We start from the raw sequence: 16335 nt of genomic DNA, 5'->3' as shown, positions 1-16335 counted from the left end.
TTAATCACTGATGGATGATGTGTGATGAATTTTCAGTGAATGCCTCTGAGTGGACTGTTCTGACTTGCAGCTCAGAGAGAAGCTGGAACAGCAAGCAAAGGAGAAGGTTGCAAATCCCTTAATGAAATTTTTAATAAAAGCAGCTTTGAATGCATGCCTTTTTCAAATCATTGCATCCAACCATTTTTGAGAGTCGACATAACTGATCAAGAGAGTGAGTATTAAGGATGCAAAAAGACAGCACAATTAAAGAGAGAGGCACATTGGGAAAATGTGAAGGCCAGAGAGTAGTAGCTTTGAACCTGGATCAGGAAATTTTCATGGTGGCTAATACTCATGGAGATTTTTAGGAGGCTGATTTTTCAGTTCCATAATCTTGAAGAATCTTGAAGAATAATCTTTGTATTCACCAGCACATCACTCTATTCCTAGAATTTTTATAGTGAGAGGAAGAAAACTTTGTCCAGGAATGTCCCAGGGCCTGCTGTTTGCCAGGAGAGCAGTGGGAACTGGGAGTCAATGAAGAAGCAAGCTGTGTGTAGGTACTTGCTGAATGCCAAATGGTCAACCTCACTTCCTTTGTAGGCTGCCTTTGCTGCACACTCCACTGAGTCCTTTTCCCATGATGCTGAAATCAGGTGATGAACTTCATTATTGATAGGCAGATGTCAGACTGTCCCAGTCAAAAAGGATGATCAGGAGACAGCAGGGGTCTCCTGGAGATACTTCTGTGACACTTAGACCCCACCACTGTTCCTACCTCTCACAGTGGAAAAGGCAGTGGGTCTGGTCTCTGAAATAAGGGCTAACGGCAGATTCTTTTTTCTTTATTTAAAAATAAGCATTGTTTGAAGACTTCCTCAGACCCAGGACACAGGTATGGGTTGACCTGAAAGGTCCTTGTGGTCTTCCCTAACAAATGTAATTAAAAAAAAAAAACAGCAGTGTGGCAAGCCCACCAAATGAGAAAGACAATGAGGGCAGGCACAATTGTCTTCCCAACAATTATTTGCAGACATCTAATAAATTCTCCTCTGAAGCAGCAATCAAGCCAATTCTTCCTTTTGGCAAGACGTTTAACTGCTGCACAGAAATAGCTGTAATCAGACCGAGATTAGAACAGAGGGAGGCTTACTTTATGTATTTCCTCCTGTAGTTTTTGAACAAGTGTATGTGGTACTAGGCAAGTTGGTTTCCCGACAGTCCTGTGTATCCACCCAACAGGAGTCCTCATTCATTGACATATTTATTATATGTGCAGTGGAAAGTTTCCCCTTGCCCCATTTTTGAATCTTTTGTGTTTTATCAAAAACAGAATGGAATACCCTCTCTGTATGTTTACACTGCAAGTGTGTGTTGGGGGTATCTTTAAGAACCCCACCGAGGTATAATTCATTTCAGGCTGTTTTATGGGGGAGGGAAAAGAAAGGGAATGAGAAGAAAAGATTTTTTTTTTTTCAAAAAAGGATTTTGTGGCTTTTGGCACTGCTAATAATTTGTGTGGAAAAATAATGTTTTCTTGTGTGTTTAATCCTGTGCCAGAGCAGCTGCTGGTGCAGTAGCGTTCTGCAACAAATTAGAGGGCAGTTAAAGCGAGATTTTCCACCATCAAGAACAAAGCAAGGCCAGTTAGCATGAGGACAGCTTGTTCTAGTTGCTAATGTGCTTAAAAACTTGCTGCACATAATTTGAAACAGCCTTTGTGTGAGGATGCCATGGCTCTAGTTTCTGAGGTCCTAGTTCTAATTCCAAATCAAATGGAAGCAGCTGAATTAGTAAAATGACAAGTTATGCGCTGACATCGTCTGCCCTGGCTACAAAGATAAGTTTTTTCTTCATTGCCATCAATATGAAAGTTAATTCCCCTCAATATTAAAATATTTAATGGATGACAGCTGTCTGAAATATGAAGCCTGCAGCCCCTTATTTACCAAAGGAGAGCTCTCAATAACTCTGTGGCAGCTCTAACACACTTACAAATTATTTAAAGATGTATTACCTTTGCTGGTAAGGAAGCAGATGTTAAAAAGATTCAGCGCCTCCTTAAAAGTTGATCTGAATCTCAAGAGTTTTAATCAATGTAGCTTTTTATTTCACTGGGTTGGAATTAAATGGGATTCCTTGGTTGAAATGCATTGGAAAAGAGCGTGCTGTAGTCCAAATACCTTTCGGTGCCTAGAATTTAAAACTTTCATTTGTAACTCGGATAGGCTGTAGAGAATTAAATCTAGGTGGGAGAGAAATAGGAGAAGGCAGACTTTCAGTTGGAATTTTTGCCTACTTAAACATGGGCCGGGCACAGCTGTAGTGGTGAGAGGTTTTCGACCCTGGGTGAGCAAGAAATGAGGCCTCAGCTCCCAAATTCACATTCATCAGGCTGAATATTAAGTTCCTCTTAAAGGCCAAGTGCACCGCTGACACCCTCACTAATAGGATTTCAAATGTCCTAGTTGTAGCTAGTCTAGAAAATACTAATGAAGGACACTAAGGTCTAAAGAAGGCCTCGAAATCTCAGAGATCAAAATTTTTGGGAGCCTGTATACACTTGCACGAGAATGATGGGATTTTGGCAAAAATAAATTAAATCGCAGAATTTTCATTCAAAGGAAGCTTAGGAAACCTATCTTCAATCCACATTATACCCTTAGCACCTGGAGTTGGAAAATTGTACACTTTTTGTCTACGTGATGTCAAATGTAGGCTTATCTGGATTAATTTTCTTTTAGAAAAAAATGCAAATTGGCCAAATATTTAGTATTTATGAACATTTATCTATCTCTAGGGTGAACTAAAATAAGCTAGAAATTAGGAATTGGAATAGAAAAAGTGTGCATAAGACTTCTTAACAAACAGGGAAAAATGAGCAGCTGTTTATTTGGTGAAAAGCTTGTGTAGTTTTATGTGGTTTTGTGCAGGTTGTACACTGCACAACTCAAGGTGGGTACTCTTGTTTGTTTTCTGTGTGAATGCTATCAAAGACTTATGTGGCTTACAGTTTGTATGGCCATGTATGTTTGTACCTGAATTGGTGTGATTTTAAGGTACATGGACAGTTTCATTTGTCTAAATCTTCTGCTATTTTGATCTGGTTAACTTGGTTAGCTTGTCTAAGTAACTTTTATAAGGGATAAGATTTAAATAGTTTATATAGGGGATAGTATCAGTGAAGAATCATACTCTAGTTAGTTGACACATTAACTTCCCCATATACTTTTGGTAAAGAAGACATTGTCTCTATTAGAAATCAGAATGTTTAAAGAAAGGAATATAGGAAAGATCTATTTTAATGGTGAAATAGCAAAATATTGGAAGCTTATGGGGCTGTTGCTTAGAAAGAAGCATAATATGTATCCTAGGCAGCAAAGAAATAGTTTAAGATAACGGAGAACTTTGGTTGAAACGATACAGAAAAGAGGAAGTAAACGGCATATTTCAGAACGGTTCATAAGGCTATCCTAATTGAAGAAGCAAGTATTCATTTAAATTTTCCAATTATTTCTGCCTCCAGATTAGTATAAAAAGGCCTGCAGAAATATTTTAAAATAATTTCTTGTCCGCTTCTACAAAGGCTAATTGGTCTTCCCAAGATACAGCATTTCATCAAATACTTACTGGGCACTTCTTATTGAAGAGATGTGTTGGAACATGCAATGGGACATGCATAGTTCCTGACCTCAGCTTGCCGGCATTTAAAGAGACATAAAGTAAGCTAAGCATGTTAACATCAGCATAGAGAGTTCTAAGGATTTTTAAAAAGGTAGAGATCACAAATTATTGGGGGGAGGATCAAAAGTTTTCAAAAGTGATATCGCTGTAGTAGATGGGTCTCAATGGACAGCATGACTAGTCACTGGGACTAGAACTAGGTAGAACAGGCTCTGAAACCCTGAGAACTGTAAGAATTTATGTGGGCTGAAAAATTTTCAAGTATCTTAAAATTAAATTAGGATTTCATTTGTTTTGCTCATGTTTTTATGCTAGCTATTCTTGTTGTCTTTAGGAGAGAAGTAGGTTAAAAAATGTAATGGCAAGGGTTAAGGTTAATATTGATATAATAAATATTTTTGTGACATAACCCTGAATTCTCCATTTCCTCTCAGGAAAATATAGTTATTCCTTTTTCAGTCATGCTCATGTTGAACCTTTAACCCCCTAAACTTCATCTGCAACATCATTCTGAACAAACAACACATAAGCTATCTCTAGTCTCTTTTGATCTATTTTGTTTTGCTCAATCTTGTTGAGACCCTTTGAGATACTGTGTAGAGCATAATTCAGAATTACCCTACTGAGGGGTAAAGGATTTGGGGATAGCTATTTCCCAACTCCTATCTCTCATGAGTTACTCCAGAGAGTAACTTTCTGGGATTTCCTGAGCCTATGGGCCATGCTCCAATGGCCAGATAATGCCTCAGGCAGAGAGATGTAGGAAAGCATTGGCTTGTAAGGGAAGTATCTACAAGTGATCTCAGCAGGGCTCATGGGATATGGGCAAGGCACCAACAGAGTCCACTATGGTGTAATCCTTATAAAAAAGAAAAAAAAAAAAGAAAGAAAGAAATGATTCTGTGTCAATGTGGAGTTTAATGAAGTAAAATAAATTTCTTTACCATTCAACTTCTCAGTAATTTTAATAGTCATTAAGAATATTCCAAAAAGGAATAGATTATGCAGGTTGTATCAAGTTTACTTGAACATAGGACACACTTTTGACAAGCATCTTGCAAAGCTAACACATAGGATGTGTTTTGTAAATACTTCATTTCTGTATTCACATAGTGTGTCTATGTTTAAGTCACACTCTTTGACCCTGGATGGGAAGAGGGAGATGTAGAGGTAAACCTGACTTGAATCTGCTGTTAGGTTGCCTGTGATCCATTAGGGAAGATAAGATACATGTGACAATTGTAATGTAAACTCATAAGGAAATAAGGGGATATAACAGATTAAAGAAAAAAAAAGATTATTTCTAGTTGAAACACAAGGAAGACTTCCTGAGTGAAGAGGCATTGACCTGGACCTTGAATTTATTTTGGGCTTGGGGAATTTTAAGAGAGAGGATGGTAGCAAATCATTCTAGACTAAGGAAGCAATATAAGCAAAGGCATGGAGGATAGAATGGAGAACAGTGTCCTTCTATTATAGATACTCTTAAAGTCTACAAAAGGTAGGCTGGAAGGCACGAATAAAACATTATCTAAAACTTCTTTCAATAATAAATTATGTGTATGTGTGTACATGTGTATACACACAACAATTAATATGTTTCTGAAGGACCTTTCCATGTTGACTTACAACCTTATATTCTTTTTGGTGAATCTAAAAATAGTTCAAATGTTAGGGAACTGTCTGGTATTCTCTAGGCAGCTCCCATAGGATCTCATCACTCTCATTACATCTGTATCTGTTATAGCTGCTGCCTTAACCCTACCAATGCCAGGAGCTACTGTATTCCAGGATCTGTCCATTTTGCCCTAAAACTCAAAGACGTTGCATCTACTCCTTCAACCTAAACACTTTCGTTCAAATGCTTAGGTGGCTACTTGCAGTGAAAGGCCAAGGTGATTATTTCAGTTCTCATGTCAGCCAGGGTAAGAATGATTGATTGCAGTGAAGCTCTCTGCTCCTGGTAAAATAATTTAAAACACATGTAATTCTATTGTTAAAAATATACCAAAAGTTTCAAGGAAAAAATTTGATAAAATACTTTTCATTTTTAAAATGTTGCCTTATGCAGATATATACATATTTTAGTTCCAAAAAGTCATCCCAATTTTATATTCTTATTTCTTAATGTACCTCATTTTTTATGTTTCTCCATATTATTTTTAATTTTTATCAAAGCATCTCTTTTTAAAGGATAATTTGATTGTTTTTGCAAAATTTATGAGTGGTTAGTATAAAAATGTCAATCAAAATTCAAAACTACAAAAGAAAGTAAAAAAAAAAAACCCTCAAAATTCCACATCCCAAAATAACTGTCATTAACATTTATTATACATCTTTTTAGTCATACTGGCATTTTGTTTCAGCAAGAAAGGCAGATAAAGCGAAACCAGCAATTCAGTAATTGCTGAACTTTATATAAATCCCTCTTTAACGCAAATAGGAGGCTTCCTAAAATGTTTCTATAAAGTTTCTTATCAAATCAGTATGGATAAAAAAAAAAAAAAAAAAAAAAAAAAAAAAAAAAAAAAATCAGTATGGATAGACCATAAAAGAATAGAGTATTTTTTTTGCCTCTTTAGTTATGTGTTCCAAAGTTTACTCTATCTTTAAAGATGAGACAATTAAACTTCCCATTTCCCCACTCATTTTTGTATTTGTATTGTTATATTATTATTTTAATATCATCGAGTTATATTTACAGTCTGTTCTGTAACCATAATTTTTAGAATCCTGATTTTTTTTTCATTCACCTCTTGCTTATTGGATAAAGGCCTCTTACATTTTATATTCCTAAGTTCTTTCATGCTTTAGAAAAGCATTGTCCAGTAGAACTTTTTTTGATGATGGAAATGTTCTGCATTTGTGTTAATACAGTAACTACCAGCCATATTTGGCTGTTGAACATTTGGAATGTGGCCAGTGTGACTAAGGAACTGAATGTTAAGTTTTACTTAATTTCAGTTAATTTAAATTTTAATAGCCACATATGGCTAGTGGCTGCCATATTAGATAACAACTGTCTTTAATGCTTGTGCATATTTTCATGTATTCTATATCTTTATATCAAAGATACAGATTCTCAGAACATAGTTTCCTTTAGAATTTTGTAGGCATTAAGTATTACATTGAAAAATTCTGAGGCTATTCTGGGTTTTTCTTCCCTGTTTGACAATATTTCTATTTTAAGAGATCCCAGGCAGGGGGAGGCAGTCTAGAGCTGTTACAGAGGATTCATGATATTTTAAACTTTTTTCCATATTTACCAATCAATACTAATAACAAGATTGCATGTCCACATGGCTATGTCAACATGGAGAGGTTTTATATTTTCAGGGTAGTAGATTATTATTCTCTTTCTCACAAAAGAGAAATTTGGAGAGCTTAAATAATTTTTCTAATGTTACACAGACAGTAAAATGCAAGAAATATAGTTTGCATCCAAATCTGTTACTACTTTTTCTACCACTCTTAGCAATTTAATATTGTTTAGCAGCAAAAATTCTTTACAAAAAATGAAATCTTGTGTAGAATTCTAAAATACAAACTATTTAAAATTGCTTTTAATTCTATAAATATATCTTAAATTTCAGATTTAAAACATTTATTGTTAAAAAGTCAATCTGTGAGAATAATGAGACTGTTTTAGCCAATACCAAAATTTGAAATCTGAGCTCATGACTAAAAGTTATAGGGAGAAGAAATGTGTGGGAAATATCAGAAAGGGAGACATAACGTAAAGACTGCTAACTCTGGGAAACGAACTAGGGGTGGTAGAAGGGGAGGAGGGTGGGGGGTGGGAGTGATTGGGTGACGGGCACTGGGGGTTATTCTGTATGTTGGTAAATTGAACACCAATAAAAAAAAATTAAAAAAAAGTTATAGTCTTATATTAGTTAGCATCCAACATATTTCTATTTGGTTTTATATACCCTATCATGGAATTCTTTACTCATGCAGATACATAGTTGTAATGGTCACCCTTTTTTTAATGACATGCATTCAGTTCAGTGTATTACTCAGTTAAACGGATCCAAATACTTAAAAGAGGAACAGTAGAAAAAGTTTGGTTTTCAAGTTAAGTCATAATCACATCTAATAAGTGCTTGAATTTCTTAACATCAAAAGGAAGGTCAGTCCCTAACTTACAGTAAACATCAAAGCTATCTATAGTATGCTTCAATTGTAATTGAATCAGTGACTATTGAATTATGTCAAGGGCTTGTGCCAAGTAGACGTGTATGAGTCTTCCGGGTACATGACTGAGCAGAATGTCCTGTGATGTAGCAAGTATTTGCTTGGGTGCTTTTATACAAGGGAATTATTTATTTACTTATATTTTGGAAGATATTTTTAAATTTATTTATTCATGAGAAACAGACATAGGCAGAGACACCGGCAGAGGGAGAAGCAGGCTCCCTGCAGGGAGCCCGATGCGGGACTCAATCCCGGTACCCCAGGATCACAACCGGAGCCAAAGGCAGATGCTCAACCACTGAGCTACACAGGTACCTGAGGGAACCTTTTAAAAGATGGCAGTAGTTTTTTCAATGATACACTTATAAAAGATCATAAAATGCATAAGGCTAGTAAGGGAGGCCTTCTTCTGATATGTATGAAAAATAATAAATGGATTAACCAGGCAGGATAAGTTAAATTTTTGTGATCTCAGTGTCATATAACCTGATCATTGCATATGAAATTCTGTATCCTGTTTTTCTAAACACAGTCTAAATTATTGAAATATGCTTGAAACTCTATTTGAAACAAATAACCCATAAGACACTATTGAACATAGTTGGACATACCTTGTAGCCTCACTGTGCCTTCATAGTTGCAATTATTTATTTCTGTGGAGCATCTATCAAAAACATTGCCTGATTTTGCTCCTTAGCTCATTATTCATGTTCTTTCTTTTGTGACCAGCATAAAAGAGGGTACTCACTTGAACCTGGTTATTTTGACTTGGCAAAGAGTTAGAATCACTTTTTCTGATTTCACATCTCGTAGACCTTGGAGCAAGATGTGTGTGTGTGTGTGTGTGTGTGTGTGTGCATGTGAGTGCGTGCATACTATGTGTTAGTTATAAAAAGCTAATATACATTTTTGGAGCTAGTGGATGAAAAAATTGTCTAGGGTGATTATATTGTATATTAAAAAAATCCAGGTAAGATCCTTAAGTGGTCAGCTCTTGCTGTGAGGGGTGCCCAAACTTTTTCGCTAGTACAAATCAACTTTTGATAGCTCTGTAAAGGAATCTCAGAACTGGACATTCCTTTCCTCTGGCTTTCTCTTTGGTTTGTAATTCCATGCTTCTGTGATTCCTTAATCTTATTCATAGTCTTTTTTTTTACCTCCTTTACTAAAGTAGGGCAGGTCCATGCGATCAAAGGGAATACGGATTAGATCTGTGTAGACAGTAAAGTTTGAAGTATACAGAAGGTCAAATCATACACTCTGACTTCAAATTGTGCATGGTAGCAGGCTTGCTCTTCTCAGTTGAGAAACAGCTCAAGTGTTGGTCCAGATTATGAAGTGCTTTTTCCAAATTCGGAGGGTGGACATCCAAAGAGGGCTAATATCACTTACTGCTAACTCTCACTTGCAGTCTGAGATTGGGATAGATGTATTCATTGAATGAATGAAAGTAGGGAGATTGGAGGACATGTAGCCTACCATCCTTCATCTGACAGATGGGAAAACTGAAGCCCACAGAGGTGCAATGGATTCTCTAAAGGCATAAGCCAAGTGAGTGCCAGCCCAAATCTCACTAGTTAAGCACTTACTATTCAACCAGACCTTGTCCTTGACTCTGCAAAGTAGACATAGACCTTGTCTCCAAGGAGATGATTATATAGTGTGAGAAAGGCACTTGAAGAGAAATTTCAGTACAGAGTGCTAAGAGTGGAATAGATTTTCTTAAAGTGATTTTGTCATTTTATTTAATCTCCTAAGGACCTACTTCTACTACTGCTTCCGTATCTATAATCACTAGCCAACATTTGTATGCATGATCATTTTATTACTTAGAAACTCCCTTAAGGTAAGTACTATTATTTACACTATTTTATGGATAAGTAAGCCTAAGGAAAGTAAGCTGCTTGTCTGCAAGTGTAATGTACAAAACCCTAAAAGCATGTGACTGCTTCAAATTCCCTCTCCCCCAAAAAAGTACTGTCAGAAGAATAAGAAGCCCAGCTACAGACTGGGAGAAAATATTGATAAAAGACACATTTGATAAGGACTGTTGCCCAAAATATACAAAGAGGTCTATATTTTTTATATATTTTTTAAGTTTTAATTTTAATTCCAGTTAGTTAACATACAGTGTTATATTAGTTTCAGGTGCACAGGGTAGTAATTCAACACTTCCATGCATCACCCTGTGATCATCCTGACAAGTGCATTTCTCAATCCACATCACCTACCTCTTTAACCCATCCCTCCACCCACTCCTGTCTCTGGTAACCATTAATTCTCTATAATTTAGAGTCTGCTTCTTGATTTCTCTCTCTCTCTCTTATTTTTCTCCCTTTGCTTTTTGTTTTGTTTCTGAAATTCCACATATGAGTGAAATGATATGGTATTTGTCCTTTTCTGACTGACTTATTTCACCTAGCATTATCTTTTTTTCATTCATCTATTAATGGACACTTGGATTGCTTCTGTATCTTGGCTATTGTAAATAATACTACTTTAAATGTAGGGGTGCATCTATCCCTTTGAATTGATGTTTCTGTATTCTTTGGGTAAGTACCCAGTAATGTGGTTGCTGAATCATAAAGTAGCTCTATTTTTAACTTTTCAAGAAACTTCTATACTGTTTTTCAGAGTGGCTGCACCAATTTGCTTTCCCACCAACAATGAAAGAGGCTTTCCCTTTCTCCGCATCCTTGCCAAGACCTGTTGTTTCTTATATTGTTGATTTTAGCCATTCTGACATGTGTGAAGTGAGATTGCATTGTAGTTTTGACTTGCATTTCTTTGATGATAAATGATGATGAGCATCTTTCCATGTGTCTTTCAGCCATCTATGTTTTCTTTGGAGAAATGTCTGTTCCTGTCTTCTGTCAATTTTTAATTGGATTATATGTTTTTTGGGTGTTGAGTTTTATAAGTTCCTTAAATATATTGGATACTAACCCTTTATCAGTTCCATCATTTGTAAATATCGTCTCCCATTCTGTTGGTTGCCTTTTAGTTTTGTTGATTGTTTCCTTCATTGTACTGAAGGCTTTCATTTTGAAGTCCCAGTAGTTTATTTTATTTTTGCTTTTGTTTCCTTTGCCTCAGGGAACCTGTGTAGAAAAAAGTTGCTGTGGCCAATGTCAGAGAAGTTATTGCCTGTGCTTTCTCTTCTTCTACAATTTTTATGGTTTCAGATCTCACATCTAGGCCTTTCATCCTTTTTGAATTTATTTTTGTGTGTGATGTAAGAAAGTGGTCCAGTTTCATCATTCTTTTGCATGTTGCTGCCCAGTTTTCCCAACCCCATATGTTAGAGACCATCTTTTTCCCATTGGACATTCTTTTCTGTTTTGTCAAAGATTACTTGGACATATAACTGTGGATTTATTTCTGGATTTTCTATTCTATTCTATTGATCTGTGTCTATTTTTGTGCCAGTACCATGCTGTCTTGGTGACTACAGCTTTGTAATATAACTTGAAGTCTAAAACTGTGATGCCTCCAGCTTTATTTATATTTTTAAAGATTGCTTTAGCTATTCTTCTGTGGTTCCATACAAATCTTAGGATTGTTTGTTCTAGTTCCATGAAAAATGCTGTTGGTGTTTTGATAGGAATTGCATTAAATCTATAGATTGCTTTGGGCAATATAGACATCGTAATAATATTTGTTCTTCCAATCCATGAACATGGAATGTCTTTCCATGTCTTTGTGTGGTCTTTCATTTCTTTCATCAGTGTTTACAGTTTTTAGGGCATAAGTCTTCCACCTCTTTGGTTAGATTTATTCCTATGTATCTCTCATTTTGGGTGCAATTTAAATGGGATTGTTTTTTTTTAATTTCTTTTTCTTCTGCTTCATTATTGATGTATAGAAACATAATAGATTTCTGCACATTGATTTTGTATCTTGTGACTTTATTAAATTCTTGTTATCAGTTATAGCAAGTTTTTGATGTAGTCTTTCCAGTTTCCTATGTATGCTATCATGTCACCTGCAAATAGTGAAGGTTATTATTTTATTTCTTTTTGTTGTTTGATTGCTGTGGCTAGGACTTCCAGTACTATATTAAATAAAAGTGATGAAAGTGAACCTTATCTTGTTCTTGACCTTCAGGGGAAGCTGTTTTTCCCCATTAAGGATGATAGTAGCTGTGGGTTTTTCATATATGGACTCTGTTATTTTGAGGTATGTTTTCTCTAACCCTACTTTGTTGATGGTTTTTATCAAGAATGGATGCTTTACTTTGTCAAATGCTTATTCTAAGTTTGTTAAAATGACCATATCATTCTTATATTTTTTCTTATTGATGTGAAATATCACATTCATTGATTTGTTAATGTTGAACCACCCTTGCAAACCAGGAATAAACCCCACCTAATCATAGTGAATGATTTTTTTAAAGGTGTTGTTGAATTTGGTTTGCTAGTATTTTATTGAGAATTTTTGCATTTATGTTTATCAGGGATGTTGGCCTGTAGTTCTCTTTTTTAGTGTTGTCTTTATCTGGTTTTGGTTTAGAGTAATGCTGGCCTCATAGGATGAATTTGAAAGTTTTCACTACTTTTCTACTTTTTTGAAATAATTTAGGAAGAGTAGGTTTTTTTTCTTTTAATAAATTTATTTTTTATTGGTGTTCAATTTGCCAACGTATAGAATAACACCCAGTGCTCATCTCGTCAAGTGTCCCCCTCAGTGCCTGTCATCCAGTCACCCCCACCCCCTGCCCACCTCCCCTTCCACCACCCCTAGTTCGTTTCCCAGAGTTAGGAGTCTTTTATGTTCTGTCTCCCTTTCTGATATTTTCCACTCATTTTTTCTCCTTTATTCCCTTTCAGTATTTTTTATAATCCCCAAATGAATGAGGCCATATAATGTTTGTCCTTCTCCGATTGACTTATTTCACTCAGCATAATAACCTCCAGTTCCATCCACATCGAAGCAAATCGTGGGTATTTGTCATTTCTAATGGCTGAGTAATATTCCATTATATACATAAACCACATCTTCTTTATCCATTCATCTTTTGATGGACACCGAGGCTCCTTCCACAGTTTGGCTATTGTGGACATTGCTGCTATAAACATCGGGGTGCAGGTGTCCCGGCGTTTCGTTGCATTTGTATAAGAAGAGTAGGTATTAATTCTTTAAGTGTTTGAGAATTTGCCTGTAAAGCCATCTGGTCCTGGACTTTATTTGTTGGGAGTTATTTGTGTAAAACTTTGCTGGTTATCAGTCTGTTCAGATTTTCAATTTCTTCTTGTTTCAGTGTTGATAGGTTATATGTTTCTAGAAATTAATTCATTTCTTTTAGGTTGTCTAATTTGTTGGCATGCAGTTTTTCCTAATATTCTATTATGATTGTATTTCTGTGGTGTTGGTTTTTTTTTTTAAATTTCTGTATCATTTATTTCTGGTTTAAACTTTATCATTTCCTCCCTTCTACTGGTTTAGATTTTGTTTGTTGTTCTTTTTCTAGCTCTGCTAGGGGAAAAGTTAGGTTGTTTATTTGAGATTTTTCTTGCTTCTTGAGGTACGCTTGTATTGCTATAAACTTTCCTCTTAGACCTACTTTTGTTGCATTCCCTAACATTTTAGACTGTTGTGTTTTCATTTTCATTTGTTTCCATGTACTTTTCTACTTTTGGTTGACCATTCATTGTTTAGTACATGTTATTTAACCTCCATATATTTGTGGGCTTTCCAGATTTTTTTCTTGTGGTTGACTTCTAGTTTTATAATGTGATCAGAAAAAATACATGGTATGACTTCAATCTTCTTAAATTTGTTGAGCTGACTTCATGGCCTAGAAAATGATCCATTCTGGAGAATATTCCATGTGCACTTGAAAAGAATGTGTGTTCTGCTATTTTAGGATGGAATCTCTGAATATATCTGTTCAATCCATCTGTTCTAGTGTGTCAGTCAAAGCCATTGTTTCCTTCTTGATTTTCTGTCAAGTTGACATGTCCATTGATGTAAGTGGGGTGTTAAAGTCCCCTATTACTATTGTATTACTATTGATTAGTTACTTTATGTTTATTAATAACTGTTTTATTTGGACAGAAAACTCTTTAAACTCAACAGTGAACAGCTAATTAAAAATGGGCAAAGACCTGACAGATACCTCACCAAAGAAGATATAGAGATGGCAAATAAGCATATAAAAATAGGATAAGTATCATGTCACTAGAAAATTACATTAAAACAATGAATTCCACACATCTATTATAATGGTCAAATTCCCAAAACACTGACAGCACCAAATGCTGGATGTGGAGAAATAGGAACTCTCATTCATTGATAGTGAGAACATAAAACAGTGCAGCCACTTTGGAAGACAATTCGGCAGTTTTTAAAATAAAACTAAATCTGTTCTTTTGACAAAATACAGAAGTCACAGTCCTTGGTATTTACCAAAAGTAGTTCAAAATTTATCTTTATACAAAAACTGTACATTGATGTTATAGCAACTTTATTCATAATTGCCAAAAGTTGGAAGCAACCAAGATGCCCTTCAGCAGAGAAATGTATAAATCAAATGTGGTACATGTAAAAAATGGAATATTATTTAGCACTAAAAGGAAACCAGCAAGCTTTCAAGCTGTGAAAAGACAGAAGAATTTTAAATGCATGTTATCAAGTGAAAGAAATCAATCTGGAAATGCTATATACTGTATGATTTTAAATATATGACATTCTGGAAAAGGCAAAATTAGGGAGAATAGTAAGATCAGTGGTTGCCAGGGGTTAGGAGAGAGGAAAGGATGAATAGGAGAATGGGATTTTTAGGGGAGTGAATCTACTCTGTATGATAGTGTAATGTGGATACACATACATTGTACATTTGCAAAAACTCATAGAATGTACAACAGCAAGAGCAAACCTTAACGTAAACTATGGATTATAGGTGATAATGATGTATAATTATTAACTGGCTCATCAATTGTATCAAATGTACCACTCTGGTGCAGGATGTTGATGGTGGGGGAAGACTATGCATGTGTAAGGGCAGGGGCCATATGAAAACTCTTTGTACTTTCCACTCAATTTTATTATGAATCTAATACTTCTCTAAAAAATAAAGTTTATTAAAAAATACTTTTACCTTTTTTTTCCAGATCCATCAAATTTGTGTGTGGGAGGGGGGTGGGGCATGGAGCACCTGGGTGGCTCAGCAGTTGAATGTCCCCTTTTGGCTCAGGGCATGGTCCTGGAGTCCTGGGATCAGGATAGAGTCTCACATCGGGCTCCCTGTAGGGAGCCTGCTTCTCCCTCTGCCTGTGTCTCTGCCTTTCACTCATGAATAAATAGAATCTTGGAAAAAAAATTTTGTTGGTAAAGTTAGCCTAGCAATGACTGGCCCTGGGTCCAGTGTTTTCTTTTGATCCACATTGGGGGGTAACTTTTTATTCAGTAGAGCCCTAGGTATCCTTACATCTCCCAATCACTGCATTTGTTTTGAACTCCTATACACCTTTGGGTGGGTATAGGGAAAGAAATTAGGAGAAAAGACCCTCAACCAAGAAGAAAAAGGTTACATATCTTAAACATCTTTTTTACTTTATAAACTCTCAGTATATTAAACTTCCTTGTTTGAGATGTATTGTTAATGGACTTTTCCTCCTACAGTCAAGGGTGGGCAGATTATTACCAGGTCACACTGACTTTGAACAGGGCATACATTATGGGAAGGCCCCACTGAGTTTATTATTAATCCTGTATATAATGGGAAGAAAAAAACCCCAAACAAAAATCTCTACATAGCCCTGACCCTTTGTTTCCTATTCACGTTATTGTTTGATGCGGTGTGCCACTGTCTGACCTGATGTAAATGCCAAGTGCACAGCTCCTTCTTTGAATTTAACACTGCAACCATAAATCGTTTGTCCATTTATAAATAAGACAAAATGTGGGATATGATGGAGTTTGAGAGAGCATACTGTCTGCAACTCTTGGATCTCATTCTCAGTGCAGATGTGCCAAAGCTGTTTGGCAAAGTATAAATTGAACTGGATGTTAGGGCTATTCACAGCCCTCTGGGGACAGGTGGGCTGGGTACTTGGCTGCGATCACTTCAGAGCATTAGAAAATGGCAATTGCCTGAAACTTTTCATGTTTTCTCCTGAAGCATTGTGCTCCTCCCCTGCTTGGGTTGATCTGAAATGGGCAGGAGTACTACTGACTGGAAAAACACAAAAACTTGGAAAGCATCATATCCAGACAGTGCACAAAATGGAGATGTCTGTCTTCTCTAAAGCGACAGATATAAAGAGAAAGCAAAGTTTATTTTTCATTAAGGTATACTTTGAAATTTTATTGAGTTTGGAAATGCTAAGAGGTTCATGAAGATTAAGTTCCACATTGGATATGTCACTTCTTTCTAAGTTACTGGTTTTTCTACAGAATTAGATAGAGCAGGACATGCAACCTCATGAGTTAGTGCTAATTGGTCATTGAACAAGAATGGTGTTGACATAA

The sequence above is a fragment of the Canis lupus genome, chromosome 1 (genome assembly GCF_011100685.1).
Source record: "Canis lupus familiaris isolate Mischka breed German Shepherd chromosome 1, alternate assembly UU_Cfam_GSD_1.0, whole genome shotgun sequence".
NCBI classification, from domain to species: domain Eukaryota; kingdom Metazoa; phylum Chordata; class Mammalia; order Carnivora; family Canidae; genus Canis; species Canis lupus.
The sequence above is the reverse complement of the archived record's forward strand: the minus strand, read 5'-3'. Positions refer to the sequence as shown.